Raw genomic sequence first — 14738 nt, 5'->3', positions numbered from 1 at the left:
ACAGGATCAACCGTGCAAGAAGTGGAATGGGATCCACATTGAGGGTGGGCACTGATCGCCAAAAGATGTTCCAGTGGGACTTTGATGGGTCCAGCACATTCTTCTGGCAGAGAGCGAGACAGATGTCTATGGGCTCTGCTGGCCCTCCATTCCCTCTTGTGATCCCGAAGGCTGGTTGACACCAACCTGAGCACCTAGCTCTGAGATTATGAGAACCGCCACCTGCACTGTGTTTCCCTTTGCCCGCGTGTCCATGCGAAGCATCAGGCCATCTCTAAGCTACACTAGCCATGTGCATTGCCTCACATTGGACTTGCACATGTTTCTTCTGTTTCTTTCCCGATCACTGATGTTCTCGAGCATGTGGGGGCTACGAGGATGGTGGATCTGGCCTTGTGTTCTGTGGAACACTTCTCCCTTTGTTGGTTTGGGTTTATCATTCCATTTCTCCTGCCTGGTTTATTGTTGTGAGTTTGTTTGTGCCAGCGGAAGAACTCAGCATTTCCCTTCTGCCTGAGATGTCCTACTTACAACAGCATTGCCTACCTGCATATTCTGAGCACATTTGGCGAGAGGGCTTCGTTTGTCAGATAACATCTTGAAAAGACCTACATGGTCCTTTCAGATACCCAAAGGCTACGTCAAATGACATAGGGACAAGATTTCTCCAGTTTGGTCTTCCAATATGTGGGGAGTCAGAACAATCCAATGAGAAGGGAAAAGCTACCGACTCCAGGATTCTGACCTAGAGAATTGCATGGATTGTAGAATTCATGGGGATGCCAAGACTCTAACAATGCCGAGAGACTATAACTTTCCCCTTCAGTCAGAGCAAAATCCAGTTTCCTTTTATTTCAGTGATTGGCATTGATTGGGGACCTCGAAAGGATGGGAAGAAATGCAGAGAGAAGTAGGCTCAATGTTGTCAGGCGGGGAGAGAAGAACGGGGAGTGCTTGCCATGAATCCAGGCTTTGCTGGGAACTGGGGGGGGATAGAATGATGGTATCCAAATGTAGACAGTGGTGATGTTTACACAGCATTGTGAAGGCATCCATATTCCCAAATGGCATCAAGGAAGGAAAATTCATTGACACACAGTTGCGAGCAAAATATACAGAAAGCCATAAAAGACATAAAAGATGAAAAGAAAGATGCCTAGGAGCCTGATGAAAATCAGCTCAGGGGAATGGAAGTCAGTCTCCCCTGGGTGGGGAGCGAGTGGACGGTTTCCACGGACAACACGCAGGGATGGAGCCTGCAGAGTCAACCGCATCCCTGGTCGAGTTTTTTGATGAGAAGGCTCTGGGTCTCTGTCCAGAGCAGGGGCCTGTTCTCCCTGCAGGGGTGGGACAGGCATGTTGGACGTCTGAGTCCTTGGCAGGAGACACGGCAGGCTGCCCCTCTGCAGGTGGTCACTCAGGCCCTGACTCGGGTTCTGCCGCCAAAGCCCGAACAGGTGTAAGTTAACGTGGAGGTGGAGTTTCTGGAAAACGGAGTGGGACATCGGAGCCTGGGGCTCTGCTTCGTGCAGGCACAGAGTTCGGATGTGCTAACGGTGCTAGCCAGTACCCGGCTTGCCCCATTTCTTTGGGAGGGGACGTCTCAGGTCTCAATCTCCCCTCAGTGGATCCCTGGGTGCTTCACCTGGAGCTCCAACCTCTGTAGGGACTCGTTTTGGACGTGGAAGCTGGCTGAGTGTGACGGTCAGAGCTAGAGCTGGTGGAGAAGAAGATTTTGCCACAGGACAGCCTTGCCATTTGCCTAAGTGGGTACGAAAGCTTCCTAGAGATTCTATAAGAAGGCCTAGCATCGGAGTCTTCTCTGCAGTCTCCAAAATGTGTGGTGTGAGGCCAGCCATTGGTCCCGGACCAGCCCCAGCTCTGGGGGACACCTCCCTGTGTGGCTCAGCACTACCTCCCCACACTCACATGCAGCAGCCACAAACGCCTCATCTATTTGCTCTGCCCTCCTGGGTTCCAGGTCCTACTGCTACCTCCAAGGCAGGGCTTCTCAGAGCTCTGGGTCAGGGCAGGCTCTGCTGAGTTCCGTGGCAGCCTGAGACTGGGCCCCAGCGTGCATGCTGGGTGGTGTCTGTGTAGCAGGCCTGGCCTGCTCCGTCTTCATTGCCAGTTGGGCTGAGCCCTCCGTGGCTACACTCACATGGAGCCTGGATTGGGCCTCCCGGGCAGGGGGCTGGTGCTCTGAACCCTCCCTCTGGGAGGTGGATGGGGTGTGCCCCTCAAGGGCCACCTCGGGTGGGATGCTCTGCAATGATAGAGACCATAAGCCAGCCCTGCTTTGATATTTGTGAGCTGAGAATGGCCAGTATGGCTGCTGCTTCTGCCCATCTGCCCTTCTGTTCCCAGAAGGAGCAGCGACAAAGATATGCTGAGATACCCACCCAAGAGGACAGAAACACACCCGAGGGCGTGAGGTCAGCCTGGTCCACCAGCTCTGAGTGGACGCTCCCCATGACAGGCAGCCTGCTCTCCGCTGGGGTGTGGACACAAGCAGTCAAAGGGCTCCAAACCCACATGCAGCTGGGCTTGCTTGAGTCAGACACACGCCGAGAAAACCCCTTCCACATACAGGGAAAGGCCTCAGGCTTCCCCGCGTGGGATGGGAGAGGTGGCAGGACCCTGTATGCATACACTGAGCTTGGGCAGGATTTGGCTGTTAATACACAAATGACATGAACACAAAGGAGCCTGAAGGAGAGGTCTGAAGGGACCCAGGCGAAGAAAGGGATGCGGAGAGTACACCAAATGATGCTCAGAACTGAGGGTCTGATCCACAGGGTCTAGGTGCACTCCCCCAGGCCCGTGGGACCCTGGACTGAGCCTGTTCTACTTGGAGGCTCAAAGAGATGGACAGTGAGGAAGGGGAAGAGAAATACTTGGCATTTCTAACACTCACAGCAAACGCTTAGAAGACGGCAATTATCAACCCCACCGACAGTTACATTCCCTGAAAGGCAAAAGCTAGGAGTCCATCTAAACAGGGAGGGGAGCCCCTCTTCTCTGAGAACTGCAAGAGATGGATAAAAAAAGGTGAATCGCACAAATCCAATGGAAAATAGCTGTGCTCAAGGATCAGAAGAATTCCTCCTGGTAAGATGATATCAATTCCCCCTCCCCCGGACCCCCACCGTGGGGCAATCCAGAGGATCCACTCTATTTCTCTCAAAATACCAACGGCTTTTCTCAGGGCATTATAACCAAAGAATCCAAAAAGTCTATGGAAACACAAAGGAGTCAAAAGAGTCAATGCAATCTGCCGTAAAGCTCTGAAATGGACGTAGCAGGCTTACTGATAGCCAATTAGACTCTCAGACTAGGATCATCAGGACAGCATAGTACTGGGAAGAAATCAAACACGCAGAACCAGATCCATGGAATGGATTTGAGGTTCCAGACGTAAACCCAAGCTTCTATGGTCAAGTCCTCGACGCCAAAGGAGGGGAGGTGATACGAATGGGAAAAAGAACCTCTGCAAGGAAAGGCCGTGGGAATTGGAGATGGTTCCATCTGAACAATCATATTGGCTTTTGGTCTCATAACACGTCAGATTCAGTGAAGCACATCAATGCAAAGCCTGAAGTGATGAAACTCTTGGAAATAAGCACGGGCCATAGGCGACTTAATGTCAGGGACTTCTCAACATATGTGTGGGGGTGGAAGAAAATTGGGTGTCTTCAAGTCAAGGAAACAGTAAACCAAAGGACACCCACCAGCTTCCATCCGCTTGAACAGCTTTGCAACAGAAAAGCTAAGAATTTGCTAATCAAAATGGTAACAAACTGAACAAAAAAGAATATTAGCAAGCAGAATATCGGAGAAGGGGTTCCTACGTAAAAGAGACTGAGAACTCACACCACTAAGTCTCCCAGAACAAACCCCAAATCTAGCCCTTCCCCTAAAACCAATTCCAACCACAAACCTTTAACTCACTCTACACAAAACACTAAAGCCTCACCCTATGTCAACAGTTTACATGCTTACATACATTCACATGCATTCAAGCATCCACAGGAGAGACACAGAGAGGAAGACAGACTGAATTTGGAAAGGTCAAGAAAGAAACGGAACGCGGAAGAGAGACTGAACCAGGGAGAGAGGAAATGAGTCGATTTCACAGAATTTGCATGAATCTCTCTTGAGGTTGGAAACATTGACAATGCGTATTCCCCCTGCAAGTGGTAAAATGACACAAGATGATGAGATTCAAAGACAAGGATGCGGGGAGCCACTATTTGGGCAGACTCCCCCACTCCTCGAGGCAGAGTGGGACACTTGAGTAGGACAAGGAAGGTTGATATCAGAGGGGGCGATGTCTGAATATGACCTTCCAGTCCTCCCAATGCGGGGGTCAAGAAATAGGCAGGAAGCAGACTGCCTTTTCCCAGGTCCCAGAGCCCATCCAGGCCTGATTCTGCCCCATTCTGTGCTAGGTCAGCCCTGTGTGAAATCTGTCCTTTGGGAAGTCTCAGTGTCCAAGCTTCATGTGATAGAGGCCCAAAGTATGAACAGGAACTGGAGTTGTTCGTAGGCTGACAAACCTAGGCAGCAGATGGGAGAGTGTTCCCCACTCTGAAGATCAAGAGACTGGGTTAGCCTGCGGAGCACATGCCTTGCCCAGGGCCACATCATTTCTGAGAAGAAGGATCCTGGGCTGAAAACATCTGTGTCCTCAGAGCTCAGGCCCTGGCTGCACCCAGGTCTCCCCAATGCTGTGGGGTGGGCTGTTTGGTTTCACTATGCCTGCATGTGGTCTAAGGACGTGGGGGAACAGCCAGAAACCCAGAGGTTCCCTTGGGGAGCTTTGTGGAAGGGACCTCGGCCATGAACCAGTAAATGATGTCACTTCCTGGCAACAGAACCCAACGAAACCCACAAACCGGGTATCCAGTCCTCCCCAGGGGAGAGGATCCCCCAACCAGATCGTTTGCTGTCAAGATGTTCTGCTGCTTGCCCTTGCCCAGATGATGCCGGGACCTCAGGCGAGCTCACAGGCAGAATGTGTGGGCACGCGGTTGACACTGGCTCAGCACCCCCCCCGAGTGTCCTCTGGCCCTTTGCCCGAAGGAACAGAAAGGTAACAGGGGAGCCCCAGGCCAGGACCGGCCACCTCTCCTGTCCCAACCGGAGAAGCCTGAGGCCTTTCGCTGTGTGTGGATGGGGGTTTTTCGGGGTGTGTCTGCCTCAAGCAAGCCCAACCGCATGTGGGTCAGGAGACCATGCGTCGCTTGTGTCCACACCCCAGGGGAGAGAAGGCTGGGTGGCATGGGGAGTGTCCAGGCAGAGCAGCGTGCCCAGGCTGACCTCACACCCTCAGGGATGTCTCTGTCCTCCCGCGTGGGTAGCTGAGCAGATGTTTGTCTTTGCTCTTTCTGTGAGCAGAAGGGCAGACAGGCAGAGGCAGCAGCCATCATGGCCAGCCTCAGCCCAGAAATATAGAAGCAGGGCTGGCTGATGGTCACTATCATTGCAGAGCGTCCCACCTGAGTTGGCCGCTGAGGGACACACCCCATCCACCTCCCAGAAGGAGGGCTCAGAGCACTAGCCCCCTGCCCGGGAGGCCCAGTGCAGGCTCCAAGTGAGCGTGGCCAAGGAGGGCTCAGCCCAACTGAAGATTAAGACGGAACGGGCAAGGCCTGCTACCCAGACACCACCCAGCATGCACCCCGGGGCCCAGTCTCAGGCTGCCACAGAGCTCCGCAGAGCCGGCCCTGACCCAGAGCTCTGAGAAGCCCTGCACCTGAGGTAACAGGAGGACCTGAAACCCAAAACGGCATAGCACAGACGTGAGGCGGCTGGGACTGCTGAACATGAGTGTAGGGATTCAGTGCTGAGCCACACAGGTAGGAGTCCCCCAGAGCTGGGGCTAGGCCTGGACCAAAGTCTAGTCTCACACCACCCATCTTGGAGACTGCAGAGAAGACTCCGATGCTGGGCCTTCTTAGCGAATCTCTAGGAAGCTTTCGTGCCCACTTAGGCACATGGCAAGCCTGGCCTGTGGCAAACTTTTCTTCTCCCCCAGCTCTAGCTCCGGCCGTCAAACTCAGCGAGCCTCCACCTCCAACACCTGTCCCTACGGAGGTGGGAGCTCCAGGTGCAGGACCCAGGGATCCACTGAGGGGGGTTCGAGACCTGAGACGTACCCTCCCAAAGACATGTGGCCAACCGGGTATTGGCAAGCACACTCAGCACATCGGATCTCTGTGCCTGCACGACTCACAGCCCCAGGACCCGATGTCCCACCCCGTTTCCAGATCCTCCACCTCAACGTGCACTTACACCTGCTCGGGCGTTGGTGGTAGAACCTGAGTCAGGGTCTGAGTGACCACCTGCACAAGGGCAGCCTGCCCTGGCTCCTGCCAAGGACTCAGACACCCACCATGACGGTCCCACTCCTGCAGGGAGAAAAGGCCCCTGCTCTGGACAGAGACCCAGAGCCCGTTCAGCAAACACCTCTTCCAGGGGCGTGTTTGGCTCTGCAGGCTCCATCCCTGTGTGTTCCCTGTGGATGCCGTCCACTCCCTCCCCACCCAGGGGAGACTGACTTCCTTTCCCCTAAGCTGATTTTCATCAGGCTCCTAGGCATCTTTCTTCTCATCTTTTATTTCTTTTATGGCTTTCTGTATATTTTGCTCACAAGTGTGTGTCAATAAATTTTCCTTCCTTGATGCCATTTGGGAATATATAGGCCTTCACAATGCTGTGTAAGCATCACCACTGTCTACATTTGGACACCCTCACTCTATCCCCCCACCCACTTCCCAGCAAAGCCTGGATTCATGGCAAGCACTGCCCGTTCCCCTCTCCCCCGCCTGACAACATTGAGTCTACTTCTTTCTGCATTTCTTCCTATCCTTTCAGGGTCCCCAACCAATGCAATCACTGAAATGAAAGGAAACTGGATTTTCCTGTGACTGAAGGTGAACGTTATAGTCTCTCAGTATTGTTAGAGTCTTGACATGCCCATGAATTCTACAGTGCATGAAATTCTCTAGGTCAGAATCCTGGAGTGGGTAGCTTTTCCCTTCTCCGGGGGATTGTTCTGAGTCCCCACATATTGGAAGACCAAACTGGAGAATTCTGGTTTCTATGTCATTTGAAGGAGCCTTTGGGTATATGAAAGGACAGTGTAGGTTCTTTCAAGATGTCATCTGCCCATCGAAGCCCTCTCGATGACTGCTCAGAAACTCCAGGTAGGCAGTGCTGTTGTAAGTGGGACACCTCAGACACAAGCAAATGCTGAGTTCTTCTCCCGGCTCAAACAAACTCACAACAATAAACCAGGCAGGAGAAATGGAAAGATAAATCCACACCAACAAAGGGAAAACTCTTCCTCAGAACACAAGGCCAGAAAAAGACCTGCCATCCTTGTGGTCCCCACATGCTCGAGAAAATGTATGATCGGGAAGGAAACAGAAGAAACATATGCAGGTCCAATGAGAGGCAATGGACATGGCTAGTGTAGCTCAGAGACAGCCTGACGCTTTGCGTGGACATGCGGTCAAAAGGAAACACAGGGCAGGTGGCAGTGGTCATCATCTAGAGCTAGGTGCTCATCATGGTGACAACCAGCCTTCGGGACCACAAGAGGGAGTGGAGGGCCTAACAGAGCCCATAGACATCTCTCTCGCTATCTGGGAGAAGAGTGTGCCGGACCCATCAAAGTCCCATAGGAGCATCTCTTGACGATCAGTGCCCACCCTCAGGGTGGATCCCACTCCACTTCTGGCACAGTGGCTCCTGTCTTCTGAGATGCTTACCTCTGGCGGTCCGAAGCCACAGGCCTGCTGGGCGCCTGCTGAAACGAAACTCCCTTCAGCTGCTCACACAGACAAGGGCACACAAGGAAGCTAGTGGCCTGTGGCTCACAGATGGAAGATCTGCCCCCTGACAATCCGACCTGGGTATTTGTGCTGAAAGGGAGGCCGCACCCGACTCCCTTCATTGGAGTCAGCACCCCTTCTGCTAGAGCTGCTGAATCCATTCAACTGTGAAAACGCAAGCTGAAAAACACCCATCTTTCCGAGAAGTTCTCCTAAAAAGTTTAGAAGCAACGCATTTGGAACCCAGAGGGGATGACATGCATGTCCATGGAAACTTGACACCTCTCAACAAATGCACTTCAAATGATTCCTAGACATACGTTCCATGGAAAATGGTTCACAAAACCAGAAGGAAATGAAGCAGACATTAGACATGAGCTCTGTGTCTTCACACACAATACAGAAAGACACTACACAAAGAGTAACCAGGGAACACAGTGAACTTGTCTCACCAATAATTAGACTCTGGGGAAAATGGTCTGTAAAACGCAAACGACACATCCCAAGCTGGGAGACAACTGTTTGCATGAACAGAGCTTAGGCAGATTTAGCTTCTAATACACAAGTGAGATGAACACAAAGGAGCCTGAGGGAGAGGTCTGAAGGGACACCAGGCGAAGGAAGGGACCTGGAGAGTACACCGAATGATGCCCAGCACTGAGCACCTGAGAAACATGATCTAGCTGCACTCCCTGAGGCCCTGGGGACCCTGGACTACGCCTGTTCTACCTGGAGGCTCAGAGAGATGGACAGTGAGGAAGGGGAAGAGAAATCCTTGGCATTTCTAACATTTACAGCAAACGCTTAGAAGGAGAAGGCAAGGATCCACCCCACCAACAGTGACATTTCCTGAAAGGCAATAGCTTGGAGTCCATCTAACCCAGGAGGGAAACCGCTCTTCTCAGAGAACTGCAAGAGATGGATGAAAGAAGGTGAAGCCCACCAATCCAATGGAAAATAAGCTGTGCTCCCAGATCAGAAAAATTCCTCCTGGTAAGATGATGTCACTTCCCCCTCCCCCCAACCCCCACTGTGGGGCAATCCAGAGGTTGCTTGCTATTTCTCTCAAAATACCAAAGGCTGTTCTCAGGGCATTATAACCAAAGAATTCCCAAATGTCTATGGAAACAGAAAGGAGTCAAAATAGTCAATGCAATCGGCCACAAAGCCCTGAAATGTACATAGCAGGCTGCCTGATAGCCAATTAGACTATCGCACTAGGATCATCAGGACAGCATGGTACAAACATGAAGAACCAGATCCATGGAATGGAATTGAGGGTCCAGAAATAACCCCAATATTCTATAGTCACTTCATTGACGCCAAAGGAGGGGAGGAGATATGATTGGGAACAAGAGCCTCTGCAACGCAAAGCTGTGGGTATTGGAGATGGTTGCATCTGAATAATCACATTGGCTTTTGGTCTCATAACACCTCAGATTCAGTGAAACACATCAACGCAAAGCCTGAAGTGATGAAACTCCTGGAAATAAGCATGGGCCATAGGTTCCTTAATGTCAGGGACTTCACAACATGTGTGTGGTGGCGGAAGCAAAATTGCATCTCTTCAAGTCAAGGAAACAGGAAACCAAACAACATCAACTAGCTTCCATCCACTTGAACGGCTTTGAAACAGAAAAGCTTAGCATTCACAAATCAAAATGGTAACAAACTGAACACAAAGGAATATTTGCAAGCAGAATATAGAAAAAGGGTTTCCTAAGTAAAAAAGACAAGAACTCACACGACTAACTCTCACAGAACAAAATCCAGACCTATCCCTTCCCCTAACCTCAACTCCATCCCCAAACCTGTACCTCACTGGAAAGGAAACCTTGAAGCCTCACTCTAGGTCAACAATATACATGCTTACATTCATTCACAGGCATGCGAGCATCCGCAGCAGAGACACAGAAAGAAAGATACAGAATGAATTTGGAAGGCTCAAGAAAGACAGAAGGAGGGAGAGAGACTGAACAATGGAGAGAGGAAATGAGTCGATTCCACAAAATTTGCATTAATCTGTCTTGAGTTTTGAAACAATGACAATGCCTATTCCCCCTGCAAAGGGGAAAATGACCCAAGTTGTTGAGGCTCAAAGACAAGGATGCGGGGAGCCACTTTTGCGGCAGCCTCCCCAACCCCTCGAAGATGAGTGGGACACTTGAGCAGGAGGATGAAAGTTGATATCCGAGGGAGTGATGGCTGAATGTGACCTTCCGGTCCTCCCAATGAGGGGGTCAAGAAATAGGCAGGAAGGGGACTGCCTTTTCCCAGGTCCCAGAGCCCATCTAGGCTTGATTCTGCCTCATTCTGTGCTAGGTCAGCCCTTGTTTGTGCCGGCGGAAGAACTCAGACTTTCCCTTATGCCTGCAGTTTCCCACTGAAACAGCACTGCCTACCTGGAGATTCTGAGCACATTTGCTGAGAGGGCTTCGTTTGGCAGATGACTTCTTGAAAGAACCTACACGGTCCTTTCAGATACCCAAAGGCTACTTCAAATGAAATAGAAACCAGAATAATCCAGTTTGGTCTTCCAACATATGGGGAGTCAGAACAATTGCCTGGAGAAGGGAAAAGCTCCCCACTCCAGGATTCTGGCCTAGAGAATTCCATGGACTGTAGAATTCATGGGAATGCCAAGACTCGAACGATATTCAGAGACTATAACTTTCACCTTCAGTCAGACCAAAATAAAGTTTCCTATCTTTTCAGTGATTGGCATTGATTGGGGATCCCGAAAGAATGGGAAGAAATGCAGAAAGAAATAGACTCAATGTTGTCAGGCGGGGGAGAGAGGAACGGGCAGTTCTTGCTATGAATCCAGTCTTTGCTGTGAAGTTGGGGAGGGGGGAGAATGAGGGTGTCCGAATGTAGACAGTGGTGATCCTTACACAGCATTGAAGGCCTCCATATTCCCAATGGCATCAAGGAAGGAAAATTTATTGACACACACTTGTGAGCAAAATATACACAAAGCCATAAAAGACATAAAAGATGAGAAGTAAGATTCCTAGAAACCTGATGAAAATGAGCTCAGGGGAAGGGAAGTCAATCTCCCCTGGGTGGGGAGGGAGTGGACGGCATCCATGGGGAACACACAGGGATGGTGGATGCAGAGCCAACTGCACCCCTCGATAAGGTATTTGCCGAACGGGCTCTGGGTCTCTGTCCATAGCAGGGGCCTGTTCTCCCTGCAGGGGTTGGACAGTCATGGTGGGCATCTGAATCCTGGGCAGGAGCCAGGACAGGCTCCCTCTGTGCAGGTGGTCAATCAAGCCCTGACTTTAGTCCTGCCGCCAAAGCCCGAGCAGGTGCAAGTGCCGGTGGAGGAAGAGGCTCTGGAAGGCGTGGTGCGACATCAGGGCCTGGGGCTGTGCGTCATACATGCAGAGATCCTATGTGCTGAGGGTGCTGGCCAGTACATGGCTGGCCCCGTATCTTTGGGTGGGGACGTCTCAGGTCTCGATCTCCCCTCAGTGGATCCCTGGGTCCTGCACTTGGAGTTCCCACCTCTGTAGGGACAAGTCTTAGACATGGAGGCTGGCTGAGTTTGACGGCCAGAGCTAGAGCTGGGGGAGAAGAAAAGTTTGCCACAGGCCAGCCTTGCCATGTGCCTAAGTGGGCACGAAAGCTTCTTAGAGATTCGCTAAGAAGGCCCAGCATCGGAGTCTTCTCTGCAGTCTCCAAGATGGGTAGTTTGAGGCCAGCCTTTGGTCCAGGTCCAGCCCCAGCTCTGTAGGACTCCTCCCTGTGTGTCTCAGCACCGCCTCCCCACACTCACATGCAGAAGCCCAGCCGCCTCACCTCTGAGCTCTGCCGTGCTGGGCTCCAGGTCCTACTGTTGCCTCTGAGGCAGGGCTTCTTGGAGATCTGTGTCAGAGCCAGCTGTGCTGAGCTCCGTGACAGCCTTAGACTGGGTCCCGGTTTGTGAGCTGGGTGGTGTCTCACAGAAGGACTTGCCCGCCTCCTCTTCATTGCCAGTTGGGCTGAGCCCTCCATGGCCATGCTCACCTGGAACCTACACTGGGCCTCCTGGTCACGGGGTGGTGCTCTGAACACTACCTCTGGGAGGTGCATGGCGTGTGCCCTTCAGAGGCCACCTCAGGTGGGACGCTATGCAATAATAGTGACCATCAGCCAGCCCTGCTTCGATATTTCTGAGCTGAGCCTGGCCAGGATATCTAATGTTTCTGCCTGTCTGCCTTTCTGCTCCCAGAAAGAACAGAGATGAATGCCTGCTCAGATACCCACCAGGGAGGATGGAGACCCCCCCGCCAAGGGCTTGAGGTCAGCCTGGGCACACGGCCCTGCCTGGACGCTCACCATGCCACCAAGCATGCTCTCCCCTGGGGTGTGGACACAAGCGGTCCATGGGCTCCTGACCCACCTGTGGCTGGGCTTGCTTGAGGCAGACACAGCCTGAGAAACCCCCATCCACACACAGCGAAAGGCCTCAGGCTTCCACGGGTGGGATGGGAGAGGTGGGCGGACCCGGCCTGTGGCTCCCCTGTTACCTTTCTGTTCCTTCGGGCAAAGGGCCAGAGGACTCTTGGAGGGGCCCTGGGCCAGCGTCGACGGCCTTCCCACACTCTCTGCCTGTGAGCTCGCCTGAGGATCCGGCATCTGGGCAGGGCAAACAGCAGAACATCTTGACAGCAAGCGATCTGGCTGGGGGCTCTTCTTCACTGTGGAGGCCTAGATACACGGGTTGTGGGTTCTGTTGGGTTCTGTTGCCAGGAAATGACATCATTTCCTGGTTTGTGGCCTAGGTCCCTTTCACAAAGTTCCCCAAGGGGACCTCTGGGTTTCTGGTTGTTCTCCCATGCCCTTATGCCATGTGCAGGCACAGTGACAAACATTCAGCCCACCCCACAGCCTTTGGGAGACCTGGGTGCAGCCAGGGCCTGAGCTCTGAGGACACAGCTGCTTTCAGCCCAGGTTCCCTCTTCTCAGAAGTGATGTGGTCCTGGGCAAGACATGAGCCCCCCTTGGTTTCCCCAGTCTCTCCAGCTGCAGAGTGGGGGTCACTCTTCCATCTCCTCCCTAGGTCTGTCATCCTACAAACAGCTCCAGTGCCTGTTCAGACTTTCGGCTGCTATCACATGGAACTTAGACACTGAGACTTCCCAAAGGACGGATTCAACACAGGGCTGACCTAGCACAGAATGGGCAGAATCAGGCCTGGATGGGCTCTGGGACCTGGGAAAATCAGTCCCCTTTCTGCCTATTTCTTGACCCCTGCATTGGGAGGACCGGAAAATCATATTCACACATCGCGACCTCTGATATCAACTTTCCTCGTCCTATTTAAGTGTCCCACTCAGCCTCGAGGCCTGGGGGAGGCTGTCCCAACAGTGGTTTCCCGAATCCTTGTCTTTGAGACTCATCAACTTGGGTCATTTTCCCCCTTGCAGGGGGAATAGGCACTGTCATTGTTTCCATCCTCAAGAGAGATTCATGCAAGTTCTGTGAAATTGACTCATTTCCTCTCTCTATTGTTCAGTCTCTCTCCCTCGTTCCGTCTCTTTCTTGATCTTTCCAAATTCATTCTGTATCTTCCTTTCTGTATCTCTCCTGTGGATGCTCGCATGTCTGTGAATGCATGTAAACATGTATAGTGTTGACCTAGGGTGAGGCTTTATGGTTTCGTGTCGAGTGAGATAATGGTATCAGGTTGGAGTTGGTGTTAGGGGAAGGGATCGGTCTGGGTTTTTTTCTGGGAGACTTAGTTGTGTGAGTTCTCAGTCTCTTTTACGTAGGAACCCCTTCTCCGATATTCTGCTTGCAAATATCCTTTTGTGTTCAGTTTGTTACCATTTTGATTTGTGAATGCTTAGGTTTTCTGTTGCAAAGCTGTTCAAGTGGACGGAAACTCGTGGGTGTCCTTTCGTTTCCTGTTTCCTTGACTTGAAGAGACCCTACTTTGCTTTTCCACCCACATATGTTGAGAAGTCCCTGACATTAAAAGCCTATGTCCTGTGCTTTTTTCCAGGAGTTTCTTCACTTCAGGCTTTGCTTTGATGTGTTTCACTGAATCTGACGTGTTCTGAGACCAAAAGCCAACGTGATTGTTCAGGTGGAACCATCTGCAATTCCCATGGTCTTTCGTTGCACAGACTCTTGTTCCCATTCTTATCGCCTCCCCTCCTTTGGCGTCGAGGAATTGACCGTAGAAGCTTGGGTTTATGTCTGGACCCTCAATTCCATTCTATGGATCTGGTGCTGCATGTTTGATTTCTTCCCAGTACCATGCTGTCCTGATGATCCTAGTGTGATAAACTAATTGGCTATCAGCATCCTGCTATATGCATTTCAGGTTTTTGTGGCCTATTGCATTGATTCTTTTGACATCGTAGTGTTTCCGTAGACATTTAGGAATTCTTTGGTTTTTATGCCCTGAGAGCAGCCATTTTTATTTTGAGAGGAATAGCGTGGAACCTCTGGATTGCTCCACGGTGTGGGTCCGGGGGAGGGGGAAGTAACATCATCTTATCATGAGTAATTCTTCTGATCCATGAGCACAGCTTATTTTCCATTGGATTGGTGGGCTTCACCTTCTTTCATCCATCTCTTGCCGTTCTCTGAGAAGAGGGGCACCCCTCCTGGGTTAGATGGGTTCTCAGCTATTGCCTTTCAGGGAATTTACTGTCGGTGGGGTTGATACTTGCCTTCTCCTTCTAAGCGTTTGCTGTGAGTGTTAGAAATGCCGAGGATTTCTCTTCCCCTTCCTTACTGTCCATCTCTCTGAGCCTCCAGGTGGAAGAGGCCTAGTCCAGGGACCCACAGGGCTCGGGGAGTGCAGCTAGACCGTGTTTCTCAGGATCTCAGTGCTGGGAATCGTTCGGTATACACTCTGTGTCCCTTCCTTCGCCTGGTGTCCCTTCATTCTTCTCC

Source organism: Moschus berezovskii, chromosome 21 (genome assembly GCF_049115385.1).
Source record: "Moschus berezovskii isolate FMDL1 chromosome 21, NW_MosBer_1.0, whole genome shotgun sequence".
Classification (NCBI taxonomy): domain Eukaryota; kingdom Metazoa; phylum Chordata; class Mammalia; order Artiodactyla; family Moschidae; genus Moschus; species Moschus berezovskii.
Note: the sequence above shows the minus strand (reverse complement) of the source record.